At 52.2% G+C, this 14,712-nt stretch overlaps 1 protein-coding gene across 4 annotated transcripts in view; it reads left to right on the top strand.

The window, feature by feature from the left end:
- Window positions 1-996: 996 nt before the first annotated feature.
- LOC138511129 (NACHT, LRR and PYD domains-containing protein 3-like) overlaps window positions 997-14,712 on the top strand; it is a 1,063,058-nt gene continuing 1,049,342 nt past the window's right edge. Inside the window, exon 1 of one of the 4 annotated variants that reach the window (XM_069626613.1) lies at window positions 997-1,157. The gene's annotated coding sequence lies outside the window, so the exon portion shown is untranslated. Of the gene's footprint in view, window positions 1,158-3,236; window positions 3,397-14,712 lie in introns of those variants that run through there. The other 3 variants (XR_011280574.1, XM_069626614.1, XM_069626612.1) reach the window with 3 other exon arrangements.

The raw sequence follows: 14,712 nt of genomic DNA, 5'->3' as shown, positions 1-14,712 counted from the left end.
TGACAAAGACTCTTGGCTGTAAATTTCCATCGTAGACATGTTTTTTTTTTTAAAGTTGCTTTCGTAAAGTTTTGTGGTTAGTTGTCCTACAGCGTCGAAAAGCACTCTAAACTGTATACTCGATACTAATCCCACTGCTAACACCAGTGTTAGGCGGAAACCTGTGAAGTTCCCTCTGGGACCACTGCAAAAGATTTAGGACTACAGGTGTTGCGATGAACCCACTTGGTAGTAGTCTGTACCACACAGATTCAATTGGTAGCTGTGGCTGAGCAGTCAGACTTCTCTCAAGAAAAGTTGGTCAGTATAGGGAGTATACAAGATAGGGCAATTCTTCACAGCAAAACAAGTAAGCACGCAACAAGGCTTAGTATAAAGATAGTAAGTTATTTATTTATAACAGAACGTCTACGAAAAATACTAAGGCAAATCACGGCAAACAAATCAAAATGCAATTACTCTGCGAAATGGAATAAAGCTCGATCTCCTGAAACACAATATCGACAACTCTAGGTTATAACGGCACCACTTATTTGCAGACAGAGGTGTATACCTCAACCTAGATGACACTCGAATATTTCGTGAAAAAGGGAGAAAAGAGATAGGCAGGTAATCAAGTCAACACGGTTCGTACTGAAGCGGGTAAAATGCAAGGCAGGAAGGCAATAATCACAATAGATCGTAAAGTTCAGCGGCCAGGCCCACTCGGTGAGAGGCAAGGCACGATGTCCTGGAAAGTCTCTAGTGAAGACACGCTCAAGTCTTTGTTTAGCAAATTGTTAGCGACAGGTTGAACCAGTTCAGAACAAAGAGTGAATAAAGCTTGGAGGCAACCCAACGGAACGGAGAGGAATCAGATACCTCACACGAACCGATCGACAAAGGGAAGCCAGGCGGTTACGGTACCTTGTTGTGGAGGGCAGCTCCGGCGGGGGCAGTTGTTCCTGGTGGTGGATGCACGATGGGTCTTGGCTAAGAGAAGAGATGCTCTCGACGTCGAAGATAAGGAAGTCCGGTGCACCACCAGGGAAGAGACTAGCCGCGGAGTGCTCCGTCACAAGGCACCACCTCTCTGTCGCGGAACAGGGATAGTGGCTATCCGGTTGCCGGGTGCTGTGCACGGGCAATTCGACCACTGCGTCCTGGGCGAATAAAAGGTACAAAGAAGAAGACTGGTTGTTCCCACCAGCCAGGGGAAGAGACTCTCCGGCAGGGAGATCTCCTCTGTCGTCGGGAGATTGTGAGACGATTCTGCAGGGCTCCACCGGAGGTGTCGTCGTGTAGGTGGGCTCAGCGTTACTCTCGTCGGATTCTTTAGGTCCTGTGGCGACTTCTGAAGATCCAGTCCCAAAAGCCCTGCTTTTATGCAGACGCCCCCATTAATTCAGCCTAGCTGTCAATCAACACATGCTAAGTGGTGAGCGGGAAGGCTCACCACCTGGGCCAATCACTCCAGAGTGCGACCTGAGTTGGCAAGGCAACTCGGTCCAGGGTGTCTAAACCCCCTCCCACACCCCTGAGGTAACCCAGACAGAATGGCACCACTTTGGAGGGTCTCTGTCCAGAGGCCCGCCAAAAGTGGAACAAAGGGCTCAACCTTTGGTTTAGGAGTCACAGAGACGAACACAGACGCCATTTTACAAACCGAGTTCTGGCAGAAAATACCACTCGATAAACCTATTTAAGATAAGTAGATCGGTGGTACGTCGGAGATTAACGAGAAAAAGGATTAATCTCTAACAATGGGACGAATCCCATAGGGTTATGCTCGGGGTCGAAAATAACAAGTAGTTTCCACTGCCACCAGCCAAAACTCGACGAGGGGGGACGGGACAGTGCCCCCTCGAGTAACAGATCCAGGAGTAATCGAATTACCCCTACTAGTACGTCCACAATAAGATGGTTGGTACTAGTCCTGTTAGTAAATTTAGGTCTAGTAAAGCCAATGGTGACTTTACATGCCCGGGGAGACGGTAGTCAGTCCCCGGGTATGGAGTCTATGGTGGGGGGACCTGCTAGGGCGCCCCCGTGTCACGACACGTAGGGTGCAGTGTGACACACATAGAAAAACATATGAGACCCTATGGAGTAAAAGACCCCATAGCCCATTGAACACATCGACATATCAAAGGAATTACACACATACATGCCCAAGAGTGAGAGAAAAGAGTCTCACTCTTGGCAGGATGGAAAAAACAAACTCCAGAAATCCAGCAAAGCTGCTGGGGGACTCACTAGGTTAGGAAATTCAGCCTAAACAGAGAATTCTCCCTAACAGCATCTCTTCATTAATAGATGTTTTAAGGATTGCTCTTTAGGATTTTTGCATACATTGCATAAAGCAATCGCTTTGCATTCCTGACCTCTTATGGACAGGATCTGCCCTGTATGAACGACATTCAGGCGTACTCTAAAAAATTGTTTCCACAGTTTCCAATTTGGGAATTTTTCCAGGTATTTTGTCAATTGACCCTGCTTCATTTCGGCCATCAAGAATGAACTTGCATGCGCAGAAGATCGCATAGTATCGATTGTAACAATGCAGTCCCCTTCGTCCCAGGCTTTCTTAACCTTCATTGGATTCTCTATTAGGGTCTGGCTGTTTGTCATTATGTTTTCCACTCAGCTGCGACCTGCTGTCCGCTGTTACCAGGAGGCGATAGAGGGAAATCCACTTTTAGGATGTATATTAATTTGATGCAAAATTGTAATTGTCTTAAACCTACTCCGAACATGTTTGCTGTCATGTGTTTTTGACCAGCTTGGTAAAATATAGGTTTATTAAACCAGTTTGGCCTGTCGACCCTTATTTTATGTTGCAACAGACCCCCCCCCCCGCCCTGGTTGGATGTGTGCACCCTTGCCTGCACCCCCTAATACTCATGTCTAGTGGCACCACTGTCCCCTTGCTATTGTACTGTAGTTTTGAACATATTGTGTATAGGCGCTATATAAATAAACGATCATATCATATCAAACCCCTAAATGGAGTGGGCCCAGGCAAGGTGGCTTCAAGTCTGCTTTTTGCCTCAAACAAAGGTGGCAACCCTAGCCCCAACAGCGGTTGGCAGCGGTGCTCCTCTACGTTTTATTACGTTTTACTGTCCCCATACTCCTATTTTAAAAATAAACTCTTCTGGAAATGGATTTGTTTTGAAATAAAAGTGTAGGAAGAAGTTGAAGCTTGCCCTTTCACTTGCCCTTTCACTTGCCCTTTCACTTTGAATGCACTGCGCTGAGCAGGTGCACGAAGGGGCCCAGGGAGGAGGAGGGAGGCCAGGCAGGAAGTTGCAGCTCAGGGTGGAGCCTCCGAAAGCTGCAGACCTCGGGCACCTTTCTCTGCGCCGGACCTGCTCTGTGCCACCCGTGAGGGCATTTCCCAGCGTCCACTGCGAGGTAGGGCGTGCTCTGTGTGCTGAGATGGATGGGCAGAGCCGGTATTGGCCGAGTGATGATTGCAATCCGCATCTGACACGAGGAGCAGTGAGGAGTGCGCGTGCTGCACGAGTGGTCACTATTACTGTGATTCCCAGGCTCTCCCACATGCAGCCGCCAGCCGGTCATTTGAATAGATTATTAAAGCCTGTAACGGTACACTCCACGCCATGGATGAGTAGTATAGCGCTTCTAGCAGCGCCTGGGCTACTTTAAGGCACTGTGGGGGGGTGGGGGAAGGGCGGGGGAATGAAAGGGAGCAGGAGGGGAGTGGGGGAAGGACGGGGGAATGAAAGGGAGCAGGAGTCAGGATGTTGCGCCACGCCATGGATGAGTAGTATAGCGCCTCTAGCAGCGCCTGGGCTACTTTAAAGCACTGCGGGGGTGGGGGAAGGGCGGGGGAATGAAAGGGAGCAGGAGGGGAGTGGGGGAAGGACGGGGGAATGAAAGGGAGCAGGAGTCAGGATGTTGCGCCACGCCATGGATGAGTAGTATAGCGCCTCTAGCAGCGCCTGGGCTACTTTAAAGCACTGAGGGGGTGGGGGAAGGGCGGGGGAATGAAAGGGAGCAGGAGGGGAGTGGGGGAAGGACGGGGGAATGAAAGGGGGCAGGAGTCAGGATGTTGCCCCATGCCATGGATGAGTAGTATAGCGCCTCTAGCAGCGCCTGGGCTACTTTAAGGCACTGAGGGGAGTGGGGGAAGGACGGGGGAATGAAAGGGAGCAGGAATCAGGATGTTGCGCCATGCCATAGATGAGTAGTATAGCGCTTCTAGCAGCGCCTGGGCTACTTTAAAGCACTGAGGGGGTGGGGGAAGGGCGGGGGAATGAAAGGGAGCAGGAGGGGAGTGGGGGAAGGACGGGGGAATGAAAGGGAGCAGGAATCAGGAAGTTGCGCCATGCCATGGATGAGTAGTATAGCGCCTCTAGCAGCGCCTGGGCTACTTTTAAGCACTGCGGGGGTGGGGGAAGGGCGGGGGAATGAAAGGGGGCAGGAGGGGAGTGGGGGAAGGACGGGGGAATGAAAGGGGGCAGGAGTCAGGATGTTGCCCCATGCCATGGATGAGTAGTATAGCGCTTCTAGCAGCGCCTGGGCTACTTTTAAGCACTGAGGGGGTGGGGGAAGGGCTGGGGAATGAACGGGGGCAAGAGGGGAGTGGGGGAAGGACGGGGGAATGAAAGGGGGCAGGGGTCAGGATGTTGCCCCATGCCATGGATGAGTAGTATAGCGCTTCTAGCAGCGCCTGGGCTACTTTAAAGCACTGAGGGGGTGGGGGAAGGGCGGGGGAATGAAAGGGAGCAGGAGGCAGGATGTTGCGCCACGCCATGGATGAGTAGTATAGCGCTTCTAGCAGCGCCTGGGCTACTTTAAGGCACTGTGGAGGGGGTGGGGGAAGGACGAGGGAATGAAAGGGAGCAGGAGTCAGGATGTTGCGCCATGCCATGGATGAGTAGTATAGCGCTTCTAGCAGCGCCTGGGCTACTTTAAGGCACTGTGGTGGGGTGGGGGAAGGACGGGGGAATGAAAGGGAGCAGGAGTCAGGATGTTGCGCCATGCCATGGATGAGTAGTATAGCGCTTATAGCAGCGCCTGGGCTACTTTAAGGCACTGAGGGGGGGTGGCGGAAGGACGGGGGAATGAAAGGGAGCAGGAGTCAGGATGTTGCGCCACGCCATGGATGAGTAGTATAGCGCCTCTAGCAGCGCCTGGGCTACTTTAAAGCACTGAGGGGGTGGGGGAAGGGCGGGGGAATGAAAGGTAGCAGTAGGGGAGTGGGGGAAGGACGGGGGAATGAAAGGGGGCAGGAGTCAGGATGTTGCCCCATGCCATGGATGAGTAGTATAGCGCCTCTAGCAGCGCCTGGGATACTTTAAGGCACTGAGGGGAGTGGGGGAAGGACGGGGGAATGAAAGGGAGCAGGAATCAGGATGTTGCGCCATGCCATGGATGAGTAGTATAGCGCCTCTAGCAGCGCCTGGGCTACTTTAAAGCACTGAGGGGGTGGGGGAAGGGCGGGGGAATTAAAGGGAGCAGGAGGGGAGTGGGGGAAGGACGGGGGAATGAAAGGGGGCAGGGGTCAGGATGTTGCCCCATGCCATGGATGAGTAGTATAGCGCTTCTAGCAGCGCCTGGGCTACTTTAAGGCACTGAGGGGAGTGGGGGAAGGACGGGGGAATGAAAGGGAGCAGGAGGGGAGTGGGGGAAGGACGGGGGAATGAAAGGGAGCAGGAGTCAGGATGTTGCACCACGCCATGGATGAGTAGTATAGCGCTTCTAGCAGCGCCTGGGCTACTTTAAAGCACTGCGGGGGTGGGGGAAGGGCGGGGGAATGAAAGGGGGCAGGAGGGGAGTGGGGGAAGGACGGGGGAATGAAAGGGGGCAGGAGTCAGGATGTTGCCCCATGCCATGGATGAGTAGTATAGCGCTTCTAGCAGCGCCTGGGCTACTTTTAAGCACTGAGGGGGTGGGGGAAGGGCGGGGGAATGAAAGTGGGCAGGAGGGGAGTGGGGGAAGGACGGGGGAATGAAAGGGGGCAGGAGTCAGGATGTTGCCCCATGCCATGGATGAGTAGTATAGCGCCTCTAGCAGCGCCTGGGCTACTTTTAAGCACTGCGGGGGTGGGGGAAGGGCGGGGGAATGAAAGGGGGCAGGAGGGGAGTGGGGGAAGGACGGGGGAATGAAAGGGGGCAGGAGTCAGGATGTTGCCCCATGCCATGGATGAGTAGTATAGCGCTTCTAGCAGCGCCTGGGCTACTTTTAAGCACTGCGGGCGTGGGGGAAGGGCGGGGGAATGAAAGGGGGCAGGAGGGGAGTGGGGGAAGGACGGGGGAATGAAAGGGGGCAGGGGTCACGATGTTGCCCCATGCCATGGATGAGTAGTATAGCGCTTCTAGCAGCGCCTGGGCTACTTTAAAGCACTGAGGGGGTGGGGGAAGGGCGGGGGAATGAAAGGGAGCAGGAGGCAGGATGTTGCGCCACGCCATGGATCAGTAGTATAGCGCTTCTAGCAGCGCCTGGGCTACTTTAAGGCACTGTGGGGGGGGTGGGGGAAGGACGGGGGAATGAAAGGGAGCAGGAGTCAGGATGTTGCGCCACGCCATGGATGAGTAGTATAGCGCCTCTAGCAGCGCCTGGGCTACTTTAAAGCACTGAGGGGGTGGGGGAAGGGCGGGAGAATGAAAGGTAGCAGGAGGGGAGTGGGGGAAGGACGGGGGAATGAAAGGGGGCAGGAGTCAGGATGTTGCCCCATGCCATGGATGAGTAGTATAGCGCCTCTAGCAGCGCCTGGGATACTTTAAGGCACTGAGGGGAGTGGGGGAAGGACGGGGGAATGAAAGGGAGCAGGAATCAGGATGTTGCGCCATGCCATGGATGAGTAGTATAGCGCCTCTAGCAGCGCCTGGGCTACTTTAAAGCACTGAGGGGGTGGGGGAAGGGCGGGGGAATGAAAGGGAGCAGGAGGGGAGTGGGGGAAGGACGGGGGAATGAAAGGGAGCAGGAATCAGGATGTTGCGCCATGCCATGGATGAGTAGTATAGCGCCTCTAGCAGCGCCTGGGCTACTTTAAAGCACTGGGGGGGGGAAGGGTGGGGGAATGAAAGGGAGCAGGAGTCAGGATGTTGCCCCATGCCATGGATGAGTAGTATAGCGCTTCTAGCAGCGCCTGGGCTACTTTAAGGCACTGAGGGGAGTGGGGAAGGACGGGGGAATGAAAGGGAGCAGGAGGGGAGTGGGGGAAGGACGGGGGAATGAAAGGGAGCAGGGGTCAGGATGTTGCACCACGCCATGGATGAGTAGTATAGCGCTTCTAGCAGCGCCTGGGCTACTTTTAAGCACTGCGGGGGTGGGGGAAGGACGGGGGAATGAAAGGGAGCAGGAGTCAGGATGTTGCGCCATGCCATGGATGAGTAGTATAGCGCTTCTAGCAGCGCCTGGGCTACTTTAAGGCACTGAGGGGGGTGGGGGAAGGACGGGGGAATGAAAGGGAGCAGGAGTCAGGATGTTGCCCCATGCCATGGATGAGTAGTATAGCGCTTCTAGCAGCGCCTGGGCTACTTTTAAGCACTGAGGCGGGGTGGGGGAAGGACGGGGGAATGAAAGGGAGCAGGAGTCAGGATGTTGCGACATGCCATGGATGAGTAGTATAGTGCTTCTAGCAGCGCCTGGGCTACTTTAAAGCACTGAGGGGGTGGGGGAAGGGCGGGGGAATGAAAGGGAGCAGGAGGCAGGATGTTGCGCCATGCCATGGATGAGTAGTATAGCGCTTCTAGCAGCGCCTGGGCTACTTTAAAGCACTGAGGGGGTGGGGGAATGAAAGGGAGCAGGAATCAGGATGTTGCGCCATGCCATGGATGAGTAGTATAGCGCTTCTAGCAGCGCCTGGGCTACTTTAAAGCACTGAGGGGGGGGTGGGGGAAGGGCGGGGGAATGAAAGGGAGCAGGAGTCAGGATGTTGCGCCACGCCATGGATGAGTAGTATAGCGCCTCTAGCAGCGCCTGGGCTACTTTAAAGCACTGAGGGGGTGGGGGAAGGGCGGGGGAATGAAAGGGAGCAGGAGGGGATTGGGGGAAGGGCGGGGGAATGAAAGGGAGCAGGAGTCAGGATGTTGCGCCATGCCATGGATGAGTAGTATAGCGCTTCTAGCAGCGCCTGGGCTACTTTAAGGCACTGTGGGGGGGTGGGGGAAGGACGGGGGAATGAAAGGGGGCAGGAGGGGAGTGGGGGAAGGACGGGGGAATGAAAGGGGGCAGGAGTCAGGATGTTGCCCCATGCCATGGATGAGTAGTATAGCGCCTCTAGCAGCGCCTGGGCTACTTTAAAGCACTGAGGGGGTGGGGGAAGGGCGGGGGAATGAAAGGGGGCAGGAGGGGAGTGGGGTAAGGACGGGGGAATGAAAGGGGGCAGGAGTCAGGATGTTGCCCCATGCCATGGATGAGTAGTATAGCGCCTCTAGCAGCGCCTGGGCTACTTTTAAGCACTGAGGGGGTGGGGGAAGGGCGGGGGAATGAAAGGGAGCAGGAGGGGAGTGGGGGAAGGGCGGGGGAATGAAAGGGAGCGGGAGTCAGGATGTTGCGCCATGCCATGGATGAGTAGTATAGCGCTTCTAGCAGCGCCTGGGCTACTTTAAGGCACTGTGGGGGGGTGGGGGAAGGACGGGGGAATGAAAGGGAGCAGGAGTCAGGATGTTGCCCCATGCCATGGATGAGTAGTATAGCGCTTCTAGCAGCGCCTGGGCTACTTTAAAGCACTGAGGGGGTGGGGGAAGGGCGGGGGAATGAAAGGGAGCAGGAATCAGGATGTTGTACACGCATTAATCAAATCTGGCCGCAGTCCAAGAGCTCTTGCGGGCAAAGGGAGAGGCTGAAAAAGAGGCCCTCAGGGATGAGGGGGGATTTCTTGAAGGAGGGGGTTATCCTAAGAGGGACCCATTGCAGATATGATATGATGATATGATAGTTTATTTGTATAGCGCCTATATATGTTTCAAAGCGCTTCATGGCAAGGGAGGGAACACGGGAAAAATACAAATTATTTATGTATATATTTATTCGGATTTATAAAGCGCGCAGCAGCTCGAGAGCATCGTGGTGCTTGTTACAGTGATGGATGACAACTAGTTGCATATGCAGTACAGAGAAGTCATGACTTAGTTACATTGATAGCAGGAATACAGCTTAGTTTTATATAGTAAAAACAGGCAAGCATGCTAAAATCATAGAAAAACAGATAATTTCCCCCAGGGTGGGAGGGGAGACCAAGAGGGATAAGCAGGAGTTTAATTAAAGAGCGCAGTTTTCAGCTTTTTACGAAAATCATGGAGGGACGTTTCTGCTCTGAGTGCAGTGGGAAGCCTATTCCTCCAGCTTTGGCTCTGTGGATGCGTGGGATGGTCAGCTTGTTCGTGTAGTGGATCTCGATAGCGTGTCTGAGAGGTAGGATGGGGCAGTGAAGTTGATGCATTTGTGCGTGGTGGTAGGAATTTGAAATGACTGGGATTTTCTTTTTGGTATACTTAGTGCTGCTCTTAGTGCGTTGTTTTGAGTGATTTGGATTCTATTTATGTTTTTGTGGAGGAGCCAGCAAGCAGGGCATTACAATAGTCAAGCTTAGAGAGACAGTTGTCCTTTGTTAAGAAGGGTTTAATGGCGTTGATGAGTTTGGTGCTTAGGCCGGAGGCAGAGACAATGGCGCTGACTTGATTGCTCATGGACAGCGTGGAATCTATGTTTTAACAGATGAGAGCACTGGGATGATGCAATTGTCAATGTTGAAGTTAGCATAGTGAGAGTCTAGATTGGCTAGGGTCGATTTTTGGCCAAGAATGAGAATCTCGGTCTTGCCCCATTGAGGCAAAGGCCATTGGTAGCCATCCATACTTGTATAGTGGCATAGATGTGTTGAGTATGATCCGGATAGAGGAAGAAGCACTTGGGTGTCGTCCGCATAGTTAGTGTATGCAATCCCAAGTGCATCCAGTTTGTCAAAAAGCAGCTTAGTGAAAAGATTGTACAGCGTAGTTGCAGTACAAGATCCCTGAGTGAATGAATCCAAGTGATTTGACCGAATGTCAAATTATCGAAAATGAAATGACCGAAAACAAAGTGTTCGAATGACCAAAAGTTCGAACACTTTGTTTTCGGTCGTTTCAGGCCCGATAATTTGAAAAAACACACATACACACAGACACACAACACACACCCATAACAACCCCCCCACCCACACTCTCAGCACACCCCCACCCACACCACCAACATAAACAAACCCAACTTACCTTGTCTTCATGCTGGGTTCCTGCAGCGCCAGTTCCCTTTCACTTCTGTGAAAGGGAACCAGCGCTGCAGGGTCCTTTTCTTTTTCTTTTTTTTTTACCACGGACGGCTGCAGGGGTGTCCCCCACAGCCCCCGCTCACTATACCATAAAGTATAGTGAGCAGGGGAATGCGGGGGACACCCCCGCAGCCCCTGTTTTTTTTCCAATGCTACCACCAAAGGATTGAACTTTTGGTGTTCGATCCTTTGGTGGTAGCATTCTTAGAACATTTGGTCGTTTCGACCATTTGTTTTCGGTCAAATCGACCTAAACCACAGTGAATAATGGTGGGCGCTGCATTTGCTGTGTTAGAAACAACTTTCATCGCTCTTCCCTCTAAGAAGGAGTTGATCCAGGTAGCTGTATGCTCAGAGAAGTGAGCATCCTGTGTGAGGTGTGTAGTGAGGTTTTTATGATCTACTAGATCGAATGCCGCAGATAGGTCCAGAAGGAGGAGGAGGGCAGGCTTGCCATTGTCAAGGATTTGTGTTATTTGATTTTTGAGGTCTAGCAGGGCGGTTTCGGTTCCGTGTCCTTTGCAGAATCCCGACTTTGTAGATAAAGTTGAATCTGGATGTGGCGGCTTTGTCTAGTAATTTGAGCAGAAATGGGACGGTTGTTATAGGCCGATAATTGTTGGGCTGGGAAGGGACATTGCCTGTTTTAAATGAAGAGTTGATGAATGTGGTAAGGAGAGGGGCCAGTGGCTCAGCGCAATCCTTAATAATGTTGGGGGGGCAAACATCGCCTTTACATTGCAAAGGTTTGAGATGTTTAAGAATGTCTATGACTTCTGCTTCAGAGATGTCTTTAAATGGGAATTTGGGGAAGTTGAAAGTTTTGCTATTAGGCAAGGACCCTAGTTGGCTTTTGTTCTGATTAAGAATGGTTTGGTAATGTTTCAGAATTTTGTTTTGTAGCATGTCTATTTTGTTTAGCATAGTGGCTTGTATGCTGTTACTCCATGCTTCATCTTTAATAATTTTGTCCGTGGAGATAGGAGGGGTGGGAGTTCATTAAAGATAGTGAAAAGTTTTTTGGATTGGGAGTTGGCTTGGGAAATTCGGCTATTGTAGGCTTCGGATTTAGCCATAAAGATGGCTTCTTTGTATTTTTTTGCGATATTTTTGAAATTTTCTTTAGCTGTGTCACAGGGGTAAGCCTGCCAGGTTTTTAGCGCCTGGCGTTTGTCGTTACGTAGGTGTTGGAGCTCATCCGTGAACCAGGAGTTTGAGTGTAGAGATTTTTTTTCTTTCTTTTCGTCTAGTGGGGCTATGGAGTTAAATGCATGAGTGATTGTGCTCTTGAATATATCAGTTGTGGTCAACCACCCAATCAAGGGTGCAGCCTTTGGTGTGGGTAGGGGTTGTGATTTTCTGGGTGAAACCCAGATCTGTCAGGTCTTTGGAGCGTGAGGTAGCGGCTTTATCAAGAGGGTCATTAAATCCTAGATTTGGTCATTAAATCCTAGATTTATGTCACCTAGGAGTAGGGTTTTGGTGGATTTTTGTACGTTTTCACTAAGTAAGTGTGTGATGTGTCCTTGGAAGTCAGCCAGGTGGCCTGGTGGTCTGTAGACGACGTGTATGTTTATGTTAGGGATAGTTTGGCTGATAGTATGTCAGCATTGCCCTCCCATTTGTGGGGTATGAGCCTGAATGCAAGTGCCTCTTTGAAGATCAGGGCAACCCCTCCTCCTATTTAGTGAGTCTATCCTGTCTAAGGAGCGAGTAACCTGCTGGTAGGGCTAGCGCTATAGTCGGGCCAGATGCCTCATGAAGCCTAAGGATGAGGTTCTTGCCTGAGAGAGCGGACGTTAAGCAGGGCACATTTATATTGTGGAACATCATTAGTTTTGTTTAGTAGAGCTGGTTTGGCCGCTTTAGATGTGGGATTTGGTCTTAAAGTTCTGTGTTGGTAGGGTGCTGGGAATAGCGTTGTGCAAGACTAAGTGGTGAGAGTGGAGTCTGCAAGTGTAACATGAGTTGGGCTAGAGATGAGGTGCACGGGTAGAGTGCGAGATCGGAGTCTAAGGAGTCTGGAGTGGCAGTTCGGCGTGTGCGTGAGGGCAGAAATGTGCCGATGGTGGAAAGGTTAGGCTTATGGATGTTACTCATAGTGTTGTTGTTTAGGCTGAGTGGGTTAGGGCGGTTGACCCGCAAAAAACTCCCATCTGCAACAGCAGAGAGACAATAGGGTGGACTCTGATGTTGCTCATCACCCGCAGGACACTCCCCATCTGCAACAGCAGAGAAACAATAGGAGGGACACTGATGTTGCTCATCACCCGCGGGTCACTCCCCATCTGCAACAGCAGAGAAACAATAGGGGGGACACTGATGTTTCTTATGACCCGCGGGACACTCCCCATCTGCAACAGCAGAGAGACAATAGGGTGGACTCTGATGTTGCTCATCACCCGCAGGACACTCCCCATCTGCAACAGCAGAGAGACAATAGGGTGGACTCTGATGTGCCTTATCACCCGCGGGTCACTCCCCATCTGCAACAGCAGAGAGAAAATAGGTGGGACACTGATGTTGCTCATCACCCGCAGGACACTCCCCATCTGCAACAGCAGAGAGACAATAGGGGGGACACTGATGTTTCTTATGACCCATGGGACACTCCCCATCTGCAACAGCAGAGAGACAATAGGAGGGACACTGATGTTGCTCATCACCCGCGGGTCACTCCCCATCTGCAACAGCAGAGAAACAATAGGGGGGACACTGATGTTTCTTATGACCCGCGGGACACTCCCCATCTGCAACAGCAGAGAGACAATAGGAGGGACACTGACGTTGCTCATCACCCGCAGGACACTCCCCATCTGCAACAGCAGAGAAACAATAGGGGGGACACTGATGTGCCTTATGACCCGCAAGACACTCCCATCTGCAACAGCAGAGAGGACACTGATGTTTCTTATGACTCGCGGGACACCCCACATCTGTAACAGCAGGGAAACAATAGGGCGGACACTGATGTGCCTTTTGACCCGCGGAACACTCCACATCTGCACAGCAGAGAGACAATAGGGATGGCACTGATGTTTATTATGACCCGTGGGACACTCCCATCTGCAACAGCAGAGAGACAATAGGTGGGACACTGATGTTGCTCATCACCCGCAGGACACTCCCCATCTGCAACAGCAGAGAGACAATAGGAGGGACACTGATGTGCCTCATCACCCGCAGGACACTCCCCATCTGCAACAGCAGAGAAACAATAGGGGGGACACTGATGTGCCTTATGACCCACGGGACACTCCCCATCTGCAACAGCAGAGAGACAATAGGGAGGACACTGATGTTTCTTATGACCCATGGGACACTCCCCATCTGCAACAGCAGAGAGACAATAGGGACGACACTGATGTGCCTTATGACCCGTGGGACACTCCCATCTGCAACAGCAGAGAGACAATAGGGAGGACACTGATGTTTCTTATAACCCGTGGGACACTCCCATCTGCAACAGCAGAGAGACAATAGGGAGGAAACGTATGTGCCTTATGACCCACTGGACACTCCCCATCTGCAACAGCAGAGATACAATAGGGGGGACACTGATGTTTTTATGACCCGTGGGACACTCCACATCTGCAACAGCAGAGAGACAATAGGGGGGACACTGATGTTTATTATGACCCGTGGGACACTCCCATCTGCAACAGCAGAGAGACAATAGGGGGGACACTGATGTTTATTATGACCCGTGGGACACTCCCATCTGCAACAGCAGGGAGAGACAATAGGGAGGACACTGATGTTTATTATGACCCGTGGGACACTCCCATCTGCAACAGCAGGGAGAGACAATAGGGGGGACACTGATGTTTATTATGACCCGTGGGACACTCCCATCTGAAACAGCAGAGAAACAATAGGGGGGACACTGATGTGCCTTATGACCCGCGGGTCACTCCCCATCTGCAACAGCAGAGAGACAATAGGGTGGACTCTGATGTTGCTCATCACCCGCAGGACACTCCCCATCTGCAACAGCAGAGAGACAATAGGGGGGACACTGATGTTTATTATGACCCGTGGGACACTCCCATCTGAAACAGCAGAGAAACAATAGGGGGGACACTGATGTGCCTTATGACCCGCGGGTCACTCCCCATCTGCAACAGCAGAGAGACAATAGGGTGGACTCTGATGTGCCTTATCACCCGCGGGTCACTCCCCATCTGCAACAGCAGAGAGACAATAGGGGGGACACTGATGTTGCTCATCACCCGCGGGTCACTCCACATCTGCAACAGCAGGGAGGACACTGATGTTTCTTATGACTCGCGGGACACCCCACATCTGCAACAGCAGGGAGACAATAGGGATAGCACTGATGTGCCTTATGACTCGCGGGACACTCCACATAGTAAGGGTCCATGCAAGATCAGCACATCCTGGGGTCACAGGGTTACAGGTCAATGCAAGCTCAGTACATCCTGGTG

The sequence above is a fragment of the Ambystoma mexicanum genome, chromosome 6p, assembly GCF_040938575.1.
Source record: "Ambystoma mexicanum isolate Mex_15411 chromosome 6p, UKY_AmexF1_1, whole genome shotgun sequence".
Lineage (NCBI taxonomy): Eukaryota > Metazoa > Chordata > Amphibia > Caudata > Ambystomatidae > Ambystoma > Ambystoma mexicanum.
The sequence above is the reverse complement of the archived record's forward strand: the minus strand, read 5'-3'. Positions and strand labels throughout refer to the sequence as shown.